This window comes from Callorhinus ursinus, unplaced genomic scaffold (assembly GCF_003265705.2).
Source record: "Callorhinus ursinus isolate GAN/ISIS: 27379988/994484 unplaced genomic scaffold, GSC_fseal_2.0 scaffold14, whole genome shotgun sequence".
Classification (NCBI taxonomy): Eukaryota; Metazoa; Chordata; class Mammalia; order Carnivora; family Otariidae; genus Callorhinus; species Callorhinus ursinus.
The window spans coordinates 9,952,766-9,965,584 of NW_027397076.1; the positions used below are offsets into that span (position 1 = coordinate 9,952,766).

Here is a 12,819-nt window from a genome sequence, read left to right on the forward strand (position 1 = left end):
CCCCGCCAACATCTGTCGTTCCCTGACTTGTTAATTTTAGCCATTCTCCACAATAGCCAAACTGTGGAAAGAGCCAAGATGCCCATCGACAGATGAATGGATAAAGAAGTTGTGGTATATATACACAATGGAATATTATGCAGCCATCAAAAGGAATGAGATCTTGCCATTTGCAACGACGTGGATGGAACTGGAGGGTGTTATGCTGAGTGAAATAAGTCAATCAGAGAAAGACATGTATCACATGACCTCACTGATATGAGGAATTCTTAATCTCAGGAAACAAACTGAGTGTTACTGGAGTGGTTGGGGGTGGGAGGGATGGGATGGCTGGGTGATAGACATTGGGGAGGGTATGTGCTACGGTGAGCGCTGTGAATTGTGCAAGACTGTTGAATCACAGATCTGTACTTCTGAAACAAATAACGCAACATATTTTAAGAAAAAAGGAAAAGAAGAAGATAACAGGAGAGGAAGAAAAGGGGAGTATGTCAGAGGGGGAGACGAACCATGAGAGATGATGGACTCTGAAAAACTGAGGGTTCTAGAGGGTAGGGGGGTGGGGGGATGGGTTAGCCTGGTGATGGGTATTGAGGAGGGCACGTTTTGCATGGTGCACTGGGTGTTATGAACAATGAATCATGGAACACTGCATCAAAAACTAATGATGTAATATATGGTGATTAACATAACAATAAAAAAATTTAAAAAAAATAAAATAAAAAAAGAGGATTATATGCCAGTATCTCTGATGAACATCGATGCACCAATCCTCAACAAAATATTGGCAAAGTGAATTCAGTAACACAGTAAAAACATTATTCACAACGATTAGCTATTCCCGGATTTATTCCCAGGATACAAGGGTGGTCCAGTATTTGCAAATCAATCAACATGATCACATCAATAAGAGAAAGGATAAAACCATATGATTATTTCAACAGATGCATAAAAATCATCTGACAAACTACAGCATCCATTCATGATAAAAACCCTCAACAAAGTAGGTTTAGAGGGAACATACCTCAACATGTAAAGGCTATATATAAAAAACCCACAGCTAACAGCTTACTCGTTGGGGGAAAAACTGAGAGCTTATCCGCTAAGTTCAGGAACAAGACTAGGATGTCCACTGTCACAATGTTTATTCAGCATAGTACTGGAAGTCCTAGCCACAGCAGTCAGACAAAAAAATGGAATAAATGGTATGCAAATTGGTAAGGAAGAAGTAAAACTTTCACTATTTTGAGATGACACACTATGTAGAAAACCCTGAAGACTTCTTCAAGAACCTAGTAGAACTGATAAATGAATTTGGTAAGGTCACACCATACAAAATCAATATACAGAAATCCATTGCATTTCTATACAACTAATAATGAAATAGCAGAAAGAGAAATTAAGAAAACAATCCCATTTACAATTGCACCAAAAAATAATAAGAATAAACTTAACCAAGGAGGTGAAGGACCTGTACTATTTATTTATTTATTTATTTATTTATTTATTTATTTATTTATTTATTATTTTAAATTCATTTAGCTAACATATAGCACATCATTAGTTTCAGATGTAGTGTTCAGTAATTCATCAGTTGCATATAATACCCATTGCTCATCACATCATGTACTCTCCTTAATGCCCATCACCCAGTTACCCCATCCCCCCATCCACCTCCCCTCCAGCAACCCTCAGTCTGTTTCCTAGAGTTAAGAGTCTCTCATGGTTTTCTGTCCTCTCTGATGACTTCCCATTTGGTTTTCCTTCCCTTCCCCTGTGATCCTCTGCACTGTTTCTTAAGTTCCACATATGAGTGAAACCATATGATAATTGTCTTTCTCTGAATGAAATATTTCACTCAGCATAATAACTTCCAGTTCTATCCATGTCAATATAAATGGTAAGTATTCGTCCTTTCTGATGGCTGAGTAATATTCTATTATATATATATGTATACCACATCTGCTTTATTCATCCATCTGTTGATGGACATCGCTATAAATATTGGGGTGCTCGTACCCCTTCGGATCACTACATTTGTATATTTGGGGTAAATACCTAGTAGTTCAATTGCTAGCTCATAGAGTCGCTCTATTTTCAACTTTTTAAAAAACCTCCATACTGTTTTCCAGAGTGGCTGCACCAGCTTGCATTTCCACCAGGAGTGTAAGAGGGTTCCCTTTTCTCCACCTCCTCGCCAACATTTGTTGTTTCCTGTCTTGTTAATTTTAGCCATTCTGACTGGTGTGAAGTGGTATCTCATTGTGGTTTCGATTTGTATTTCCCTGATGCCGGGTGATCTGGAGCATTCTTTCATGTGTCTGTTGGCCATTTGTATGTCTTCTTTGAAGAAATGTCTGTATCTTCTGCCCATTTCTTTTCTGGATTATTCTTTGGGTACTGAGTTTGATAAATTTTTTATAGATCTTGGATACTAGCTCTTTATCTGATATGTCATTTGCAGATATCTTCTCCCATTCTGTAGGTTGCCTTTTAGTTTTGTCAACTGTTTCTTTTGCTGTGTAAAAGCTTTTTATCTTGATGAAGTCCCAGTAGTTCATTTTTGCTTTTGTTTCCCTTGCCTTTGGAGACATGTCTGGCGAGAAGTTGATGCAGCTGATGTCACAGAGGTTGCTGCCTGTGTTCTTCTTTAGGATTTTGATGGACTGCTGTCTCACATTTAGGTCTCTTATCCATTTTGAGTTTATCTTTGTGTATGGAGTAAGAAAATGGTCCAGTTTCATGCTTTTATATGTGGCTGTCCAGTTTTCCCAGCAGCATTTATTGAAGACACTGTCCTTTTTCTGTTGGATGATCTTTCCTGCTTTGTCCAAGATTAGGGAAGTTCTCAGCTATGATTTGCTCAAATATATCTTCTGCCCCTCTTCCTCCCTCTCTCTCTTTCTTCTTCCTCTGGGACCCCAATAATTCTTAATATTGTTTTGCTTTATGGTATCACTGATTTCTCAAAGCCTCCCCTCATGGTCCATTAGTTGTTTTTCTCAATTTTTCTCAGGTTCCTTCTTTTCCATCATCTTGTCTTCTATGTGACTGACTTTTCTGCCTTATTTACCTTAGCTGTTAGAGCATCCATTTTATTTATTTTTTATTTTTTAAATTTTATTATGTTAATCACCATACATTACATCATTAGTTTTTGATGTAGTGTTCCATGATTCATTGTTTGCATATAACACCCAGTGCTCCATTCAGTGTGTACCATCTTTAATACCCATCACCAGGCTAACCCATCCCCCCACCCTCCTCCCTTCTAGAACCCTCAGTTTGTTTCTCAGAGTCCATAGTTTCTCATGGTTCATCTCCCCCTCCGATTTCCACCTCTTCATTTTTCCTTTCCTGCATCCATTTTAGACTGCATCTCAGTTGAAGCATTTTTAATTTCGACCTGATTAGATTTTATTTCTGTACTAAGAGATTCTCTAGTGTCTTTTATGCTTTTTACAATCCAGCTAGTAACTTTATAATTGTTATCCTGAATTCCAGCTCTGACATTTTACTTATATCCTTGTCGATTAGATCTGTCACAGAGGGTATTACCTCTTGTTCTTTCCTTTGTTGTGAATTCCTCCTCCTAGTCAATTTCCTCAGAGAAGAATGGATGAACGAGAGAACAAAATAAAAAATATCAACCATGACCCAAGCGAAATACACAGTAGACAAATCTGAATAAGTCAAAAACCAAGAAAGAAAAGAAAAGGAAAAAAAGCGGGGGAGGGAGAGTGAGAATATAATCTCTCATGTGGACAAAATAGGGTGATCCACTTGGTCCTGGGTGTATTTTGGTCTGTAGGAAGACACTAAATCCCAAAATTGTAAGGAAAGCAATATATATATATGTATGTGTGTGTGTATATATATACAATTATATCTATATCTATATACACACAATTGAGTACAGTGAAAGGAAGCCAAAAATGAAGAATATATCTATAAAAGGTAAATGTAAAAATGAAAGTTAAAAAAAGACTTAAAAACAAGAGTTGATAAAATAAGAAACTAGTTGAAAAGGAAAAAAAGAAAAAAGAAAAGGAATATTTTAAACTGAAAGATGAAAGAATCATGATCCTTGAGTTCTATACACTATTTTCCCCTAGTGCTGGAGTTTTGCAGTTCTTTGTGCTCCATGAACTTGGTATTTGCCTAATAGTCCAGTTCATCTTCTGGGGGAGGGGCCTGCTGTGCTGATTCTCAGGTGTATTTGCCTGGGCGTAGTTGCACTGCCCCTTGCCAGGGGGCCAGGCTCAGTGTAAGCTGCTTTGGGTTGTTTTGTGTGGCTTTTGTTCCCTGAAGGCTTTCCACAGTGCTTTAGAGGATGAAAATAAAATGGTGCGCCCTGATCTCCAGTCCTGAAGCTTAAAGATTGGGTCCCCCTCCCTTCTATAAACAACCTGAAGGGAAAAGCAGTCTTCACTTTTGTGTGTGCCAAACTCTGCAGATTCCTGCGGTGAATACCTGCACTGATCCTGGGGTGGGGGTGGGTGGGAGGGAGGAGGGTTGCTGTGTTCCTGCCCTTTGCAGGCCCCCCACCTGGAGAGTGGTCACCAGATTGTGCACACACCCACACCACCCCTTTGGGGAAAAGGTGGAGGGTTGCCATGTTTTTGTCCTTTGCAGGGCCCCCACACTGAGAGCTGTCTCCCAATTGTGGTACGGTTCAGTGTTTATGGCAAACTGAGCTGAGAAGCCACTCCCAGTCTCATTGATTGCGGCTGGTTTCCAGGCTCCAATGCTTGAGAACTCTGCCAGCTCAGGCACCCTCATTCTTTCTGTGACCCCAGGGATCCTTAGACCACAGTGTCCCCCCTAGGATTCTGCCTGCTTTGCCACCTGAGCACCTTTCAGGCAGGGACGTTTCTCACTGGATCAGACTTCTAAGAGTTCTGATTTTGCACTCTGCTACTATATCACTTTCCGGTAGCTGGCTTAGGGAGGCTCCCCCCACCATTTATCTTCTGATATATGTCCCCTCAGATTCACTTCTCCGCATCTCCTATCTTGTAGAAAGTGGTTGCTGTTCTACTTGTAGAATTCCAGCAAATCTTGTCTTATGTCTCAGGTTGAATTCATAGGTGTTCAGAATGTTTTGATAGATATCTAGCTAAATTCAGGAGAGCATTTGAAATGAGGCCCCCTACTCTTCCACCATCCTGCCTCCCTCCCTAAAACCTGTACTCTTTAAACTATAAAATACTGGTGAAAGAAATTGATGACAATACAAAGAAATGGAAAGATATTCCATGCTCATGGATTGGGAGAACAAATATTGTTAAAATATCTATACTACCCAAAGCAGTCTACACATTTAATGTAATCCCTATCAAAATACCAACACCATTTTTCACAGAACTAGAACAAACAATCCTAAAATTTGTATGGAACCACAAAAGACCCCAAATAGCCAAAGCAATCTTGAACAAAGAGCAAAATGGGGGGGATCACAATGCCAGATTTCAACTACAAAGCTATAGTAATCAGAACAGTATGGTACTGGCACAACAATAGATACATAGATCAATAGAACAGAATAGAAAATGTAGTAATCAAAACAGTATGGTCCTGGCACAAAAATAGACACATAGATCATTAAAACAGAATAAAAAACCCAGCAATCATAATTACATCTTCAACAAGGTAAAAATATGCAATGGGAAAAAGACATTCTCTTCAACAAATGGTGTTGGGAAAACTGGACAACTACATTCAAAAGAATGAAATTGGATCACTTTCTTACACCATACACACACACACAAAAACTCAAAATGAATTAAAGATCTAAATGTGAGACCTGAAACCATAAAAATTCTAGAATAGAACACAAGCAGTAATTTCTCTGACATTGACCATAGCAACATCCTTCTAGATAGGTATCCTGAGGCAAAGGAAACAAAAGGAAAAATAAACTATTAGGATCATATCAAAATAAAGGTTCTGTACAGCAAAGGAAACAGTAGAACTAAAGACAACATACTGAATGGGAAAAGATATGCAAATAACTTATCGAATAAGGGGCTAGTAGCTCAAATGTATAAAGAACTACAACTACTCCAACTCAACACCAAAAAATCCCTAAAATGTCCATTTAAAAAATGGGCAGAAAACACGTACAGACATCTCTCCCAAGAAGACATCCAGATAGCCAGCAGACACATGAAAAGATGCTTAACATCACTTATCATTAGGGAATTGCAAGTCGAAACTGCAATGATAGCACCTCACACATGGAAGAATGGCTAAAATCAACAACACAAACAAGTGTTGGTGAGGATGTGGAGAAAAAGGAATCCTTGTGTACTGTTGGTGGGAATTGTGAACCTGTGCAGCCTTGTGGAAAACAGTACGGAAGTTCCTCAAAAAAATTAAAAATAGAAGTAACCATATGATCTGGTAATTCCACTACTGGATACTTACCAAAGAATACAAAAACACAAATTTTGAAAAGATATATGCACCACTGTGTTTATTGCAGCATTATTTACAATAGCCAAGTTATGGAGGCAGTGCGGATGACCATGGATAGATGAATGGATAAAGGCTGTAAAAGATATCAAACATATATTATAAAATCTTATTGAATCTGTAAGAAACCATAGTTAAAATGAAACCAGTAAACGTAAATCACTGTTGATAATATGTTGTCAGATATAACACAGTTATTAAGAAATGTTTCTGTAACGTCATAAAGAGGAAATAATGGTATAGCATTAAAATTCCACACTATTCGATCAAGCCTTTGGGGTAAAAGTAAGAAAAGAAAAATGAAAATTACAGTTTGTTAAGGATGAACATAGTTACAATTGAATTCTTGACATCAATAAGAAATACGAGTTTAATGTATTTGTAAAAACTAGAAGACTAATAGAAATAAAATGTTTGAAAACTGAAGAAAGAGTACAAACAAAGAGTAGGAAAGGATAATAAAGACTGCATAAAATTCAGTCACAGGAATACCACCAAATGTGAACATATTAAAAGTCAAATCTTCTCAGATTGTAAAACAAAGAAAGCCAACTGCAGTTATGGCTGTTTTTAAGAGATGTAGCCAAGATAAAATTACAGAAATAGAAGGAAAATAAATGGATAGTCAACACTGTACTAGTTAAATAGAAAACTTAAGTAGCAATGGTAATAGCCAACAAAATATAATTTAAGATGAAGAGTATTATATAACATTAATAATAAAATATGTAATCCATAAAGATATGTCATTCTTTTGCTTAACGGAAAAACATAACAAAATGTGAAATTTAGAAATACAAAGAGACAATTATTTTTATTTTTAAAGATTTTATTTGTTTATTTGAGGGAGAGAGACAGAGACAGATAGCAAGAGAGTATGAGCGGGAAGGGGAGGGAGAGGAAGGCTCCCTGCTCTGCGAGGCTCGATCTCAGGACCCTGAACCAAAGGCAGATGCTTAACCGAATGAGCCACCTAGGTGCCCCAAAGAAAATCTGATAATCAATCACAGACTTTCTCTTCCTGTTCTCCACCATGGAGCAAGATCAGGGTGAAAAGGAGAACCCCATGCAGGAACTTTGCATCCACAAGCTCTGCCTCAACGTCTGTGTGGGGGAGAGTAGAGAGAGACTGACCCAGGCAGCCAAGGTGCTGGAGCAGTTCACAGGCCAGACCCCTGTGTTCTCCAAAGCTAAATACACTGTCAGATCCTTTGGCATCAGTAGAAATGAAAAGATTGCTGTCCACTGCATAATCCATGGAGCTGAGGGAGAAGAAATCCTAGAGAAAGGTCTAAAGGTGCAGGAGTAGGAGTTAAGGAAAAATAACTTCTTGGGATGCCTCGGTGGCTAAGCTTCTCACTTCTGATTTCAGCTCAGGTCATGATCTCAGAGTCATGAGATTAAGCCCCGTGTTGGGCTCTGTGCTCAGCGGGAGTCTGCTTGAAATTCTTTCTCTCCCTCTGCTTCCCCCACCCCACTCACGTGTCTGCTCTCTCTCTAAAATAAATAAATAAAATCTTTATTAAGAAAAGGGAAAAAGGGGGCGCCTGGGTGGCTCAGTCGTTAAGCGTCTGCCTTTGGCTCAGGTCATGATCCCAGGGTCCTGGGATCGAGCCCCGCGTCGGGCTCCCTGCTCAGCGGGAAGCCTGCTTCTCCCTCTCCCACTCCCCCTGCTTGTGTTCCCTCTCTCGCTGTCTCTCTGTCAAATAAGTAAATAAAATCTTTAAAAAAAAAAAAGGAAAAAATGACTTCTTTGGTACTGGAAACTCTGGTTTTGGGTCCAGAAGCACATCTATCTGGGGATCAAATATGACTCAGTCATTGGTATCTATGGCCTGGATTTCCATGTGGTCCTACTCTGAGTAGAGGCTAGTTTTCAGCATCACAGATAAGAAGCACAGGACAGTCTTGGTTGGGCCCAAACACAGAATCAGCAAAGAGGAGATCACATGCTGTTTCCATGATTGGATCATCTTTTCTGGCTAATAAATTCCTGTTTCTGTCCAAAAGGCCAATAAAAACTTTTCCGTGAAAAGCAAGTAAAAAAGAAAAAAAAAGTTTGATCATAGTGATAATACTGTGTATGGCAACATTTCTCAGATTTTGATGATGAAGTAGACAAGGTAGGGTTATAGATGGTATGATTTATGTAATTAGAAAGTTTTAAAAATATACATCTCACTTTTAAGAATAGATAATATACATTTTAGTGCTCATGTAACAGAAAACTACATACTAGTTTTCAAAGAACATCTAAAGAAATTTGAATTTGAATAATTATACCCTTTGACTATAATGTGGTAAAACTAGAAATATATTATTAAAAGATAACAAATCTAAGTGCTTAAAAATTTAAAAGCAAGCACTAATTTTCAGGATAAAAAGGAAATCAAGACTGAATTTTATCAACTATACATGTATAATAATTGAAATGAAAACATGACTTGTCAAAACCTAAGTGATATGGACAAAATCCTACTCAGGAGAAATGTCCTAGCCTATAATGCTTTTATTTTTAAATAGGAAAGAATAAAATAAGCATTCCACTAAAGAGCTAGAAAAAAGAATATCATAAAAAGTTGTATGGTTGAATTGTTATAGTTAAGAAAATAGTAAATTGGAGTGCCTGGGTGGCTCAGTCAGTTGTCTGATTCTTGATTTCAGCTCAGATCATGATATCAGGGTCGGTGAGATCAAGCCCTGCATCAGGCTCCATGTTGGGCATGGAGCCTACTTAAGATTCTCTTTCTCCCCCTTCCACCGCCGCCCCCTCCAGCCCCAGCACATTCTATCTCTTAAAAAAACAAAACAAACAAACAAAAAACCACAAAGAAAACCCCAGAAAGGAGTAAATTAGTAAGTAAACAAACAAGTCATGAATAAATAACTCTTCTGGTAGATGTATGATAAAAATAAAACTAACTGGGGGCACCTGGGTGGCTCAGTTGTTAAGCGTCTGCCTTCGGCTCAGATCATGGTCCCAGGGTCCTGGGATCGAGCCCCACATCGGGCTCCCTGCTCGGCGGGAAGCCCGCTTGCTTCTCCCTCCCCCACTCTCCCTACTTGTGTTCCCTCTCTCACTGTGTCTCTCTCTGTCAAATAAATAAAATCTTAAAAATAAAATAAAACTGTATCTTTTGAATATGATAATAGACCCATCTAGGCAAACTCAAAGAAAAAAATAATACAGAACATTAGGAATGAAAATGGTGGTAGAATTGCAAGTGTAGAAGATAATATAAAAATATATATAGTTTTTAATCAATAAATTAGAAAACATAAATGGAAATAACTGACTTCCTAGAAAAATGTCAATTACAGATTGATGCATGTCTAAGGTGACTGTATTGATAAATCAGTAACCATAGAACACACTGGAAATTTTTAGGATTTATTCCACAGAAGTGCTAGTCCTAGATTATTTTACATGTTCTTTCAAATTTTCAAGTAATAGACAATTTAATTTCTATGTTAGTTGATTTATTCTGGAGATAGAAAAAGACAGAAGACTCTTCAGTTTACCTAACTCTGATACCAAAACTGAAATGAAAGCGATAAGAAAACTGGAGACTGATTTTACATAAATAAGGATGCAAAATCTTAAATTACAAATAGCAATCCAGGATTATATTAAAAAATATATACCATGGGGAGACAAACTTACTTTTAGGAGTATAAAGATGGTTCTTACCAGGAATTGAATATGTTAATGTATTAAATGGGAAAACCTATGTGATCATCCTGAATTATATCCTAAACAAATTTAACAAACCTTGTAAGAGCATTCTGGATTACTCTTTCTATAGAAACAATGATTAGTCTCTGTCAGGCACTGATCTAGCACTTTACATGGACTGTCTTAACGTAATCTTCCTAACAACCCTATGAAGGATCTAGTACTGGTTTGCTTATTTTATAATAAGCAATAATAAGCACCCGGTGGCTCAGTCAGTTGAGCATCTGCCTTCAGCTCGGGTCATGATCCCAGGGTCCTGGGATCGAGTCCAGCATTAGGCTCGCTGCTCAGCGGGGAGCCTCCTTCTCCCTCTCCCTCTGCTGCTCCCCCTGCTTGTACTCTCTCCCTCTCTGTCAAATAAATAAATAAAATCTTAAAAAAAAAAAGAAACTGAGTCACAGAGTGGTTACATAATCCTACCAAGATCATGCAGTTACAGATGGGACCAGCATTTGAACTTCGGTAGTTTGGATCCTGAGTCTGTGTTTTTTATCCATTATGCTATTCTTTGTCTTTTTGTTCATTACTGAAAGAACAAATTCTTCCTTAATGCGGTAAAAAGTTACCCATGAGAATCCCAACAGCAAACATCATACTAAATGGTATAAAATTCCATAAAATTCATCAACAAGACAAGAATTATCCTCTCATTATTTTAGTGGTTCTAGTCAATGCAGTTGTTTAAGAAAAAAAAAAATATCCAGGATAAGGTCAGCTGATTAGCAATTCCATCTGCCACCTGAAATCCCCTTTGCCATGCAACATAACATAATCACATACTCCAAGGATTAAAGTATGGGATATCTTTGGGATATCGTTATTCTGCCTACCACAGTATCTTTGGAAATATGGTTATCTAAGAAGAGAATAAGGATAAAAAGAACAGTTGCCACAAAAACCAGTGTTTACATAACAGTAAGAGATTAATCTGCCTCGTCAGGTGGTTTATTTTTCAGGAATTATATCCAGGTGGAGAAGAAGAGATGAGGGCTGGGAGGAATATGTTTTATACTTTTAGCACTAGTGACAAAATTGAATCTAGGTTGAAATAAATGCTCTAGTTTTCCTCTCATGTTTTCTTAACTCTGTGATTCTCTGCATGGTTACAAATTCTTTCTCATATTCTAAAATCCTGTCTTGTGGCATATACTATATATATATATATATAGAGAGAGAGAGAGAGAGAGAGATTAGAGAGATTTTAAGTTGTATAATTATATCTAAAGGAGTTATTTCTGCTCACAGTTGGCCAGTTCTGGTTTGCTGTGTGAATATGTTATTGAAATTTGCATCAAGTGATTCAAGGTGCATATTATTCATTAGAAAATGTTTGGTTAGTGTAATTTTGGCTATGGTGTTCCTTATGTAAACTCACTTATGTAAAATGTGCATTTGTAGTCGCCAGTGTGGCTCTGTACTAGGTCTATTACATAGTTTTGCTTAAAGGTGAGAAATTGTTATTTTTTCTGTGACTTAATTAAATGGGCATTTATTTACCATAAAGCCAGTGTTTTCAGTTACTTTTAGAAAGCATTTAAAAATAATGGGACCTTCCCTGTGTTGTACAATAAAGTAACCACTGTCCACACATGGTTATCAAGCACTTGTAATATCGCTAGTCTAATTACAATGTGCTGTAAGTGTAATATCAACTCTGATTTTGGAAACAGTGCGAAAAGGAATGTAAAAATACTTCAATTTTATATTGGTTATGTGTTGAAATGATAATATTTTGAATATACCAGATTAAATAAAATATATTAAAACTCATTTCCCTCTTTTTACTTTTTAAATGTGGAAACATTAATTGGAAACTTTAAATTTACATATATGGTCACATTATTTTAGACACATTTGATCCATATGAGACCCTTCTAATGATAATATAAACTCATGATAATAAAATTATATCATCACTGTAGAGATGAGAACTTAACTTACAGTGCTCAAAAGCATGTGCACGTCTGTCCAGTTCATCTAAAAATGGAAGCAAACTATTAAGATATAAACTACAAAGAAGAGGGACTTGGTTTTGCATTGCTTGAAATTATCTGATGTGTCAGAAGACCATTCCTACATATTTTGACCCTGCCTGAAGCATTTGATGCACATTCTCTATAAGTCTGAATATCTGGAGCCCTGGAGTGATTTCAAGGGTCAGGAGTCAAGATGAGAATCAGAAAAGCTGAAACAGTCTTGACTGCTAGGTGTTTACCCCAAAGATACAAATGTAGTGATTTGAAGGGGCACCTGCACCCCAGTGTTTATAGCAGCAATGTCCACAATAGCCAAACTATGCAAAGAGCCCAGATATCCATCGATATCTGCTGTGGGTATAGATGTGGTATATACAATGGAATACTACTTAGCCTTCAAAAAAATGAAATATTGACATTTGCAATGATGTGGATGGAACTAGTGGGTATTATGCTAAGCAAAATAAGTCAATTAGAGAAAGACAGTTATCCAATGATCTCACTCATGTGGAATTCAAGAAAACAGAGAATCATAGAGGAAGGAAAGGAAGAATAAAACAAGACAAAATCAGAGAGGGAGACAAACCGTAAGAGACTCTTAATCATAGGAAACAAACTGAGGGTTGCTGG

The 12,819-nt window shown here is 37.4% G+C and overlaps 1 protein-coding gene and 1 pseudogene across 13 annotated transcripts in view; both read left to right on the forward strand.

The window, feature by feature from the left end:
* ANKS1B (ankyrin repeat and sterile alpha motif domain containing 1B) overlaps positions 1-12,819 on the forward strand; it is a 1,107,306-nt gene that overhangs the window by 134,416 nt on the left and 960,071 nt on the right. The window lies entirely within an intron of this gene.
* Positions 7,511-8,463, forward strand: LOC112831908 (large ribosomal subunit protein uL5 pseudogene; annotated as a pseudogene).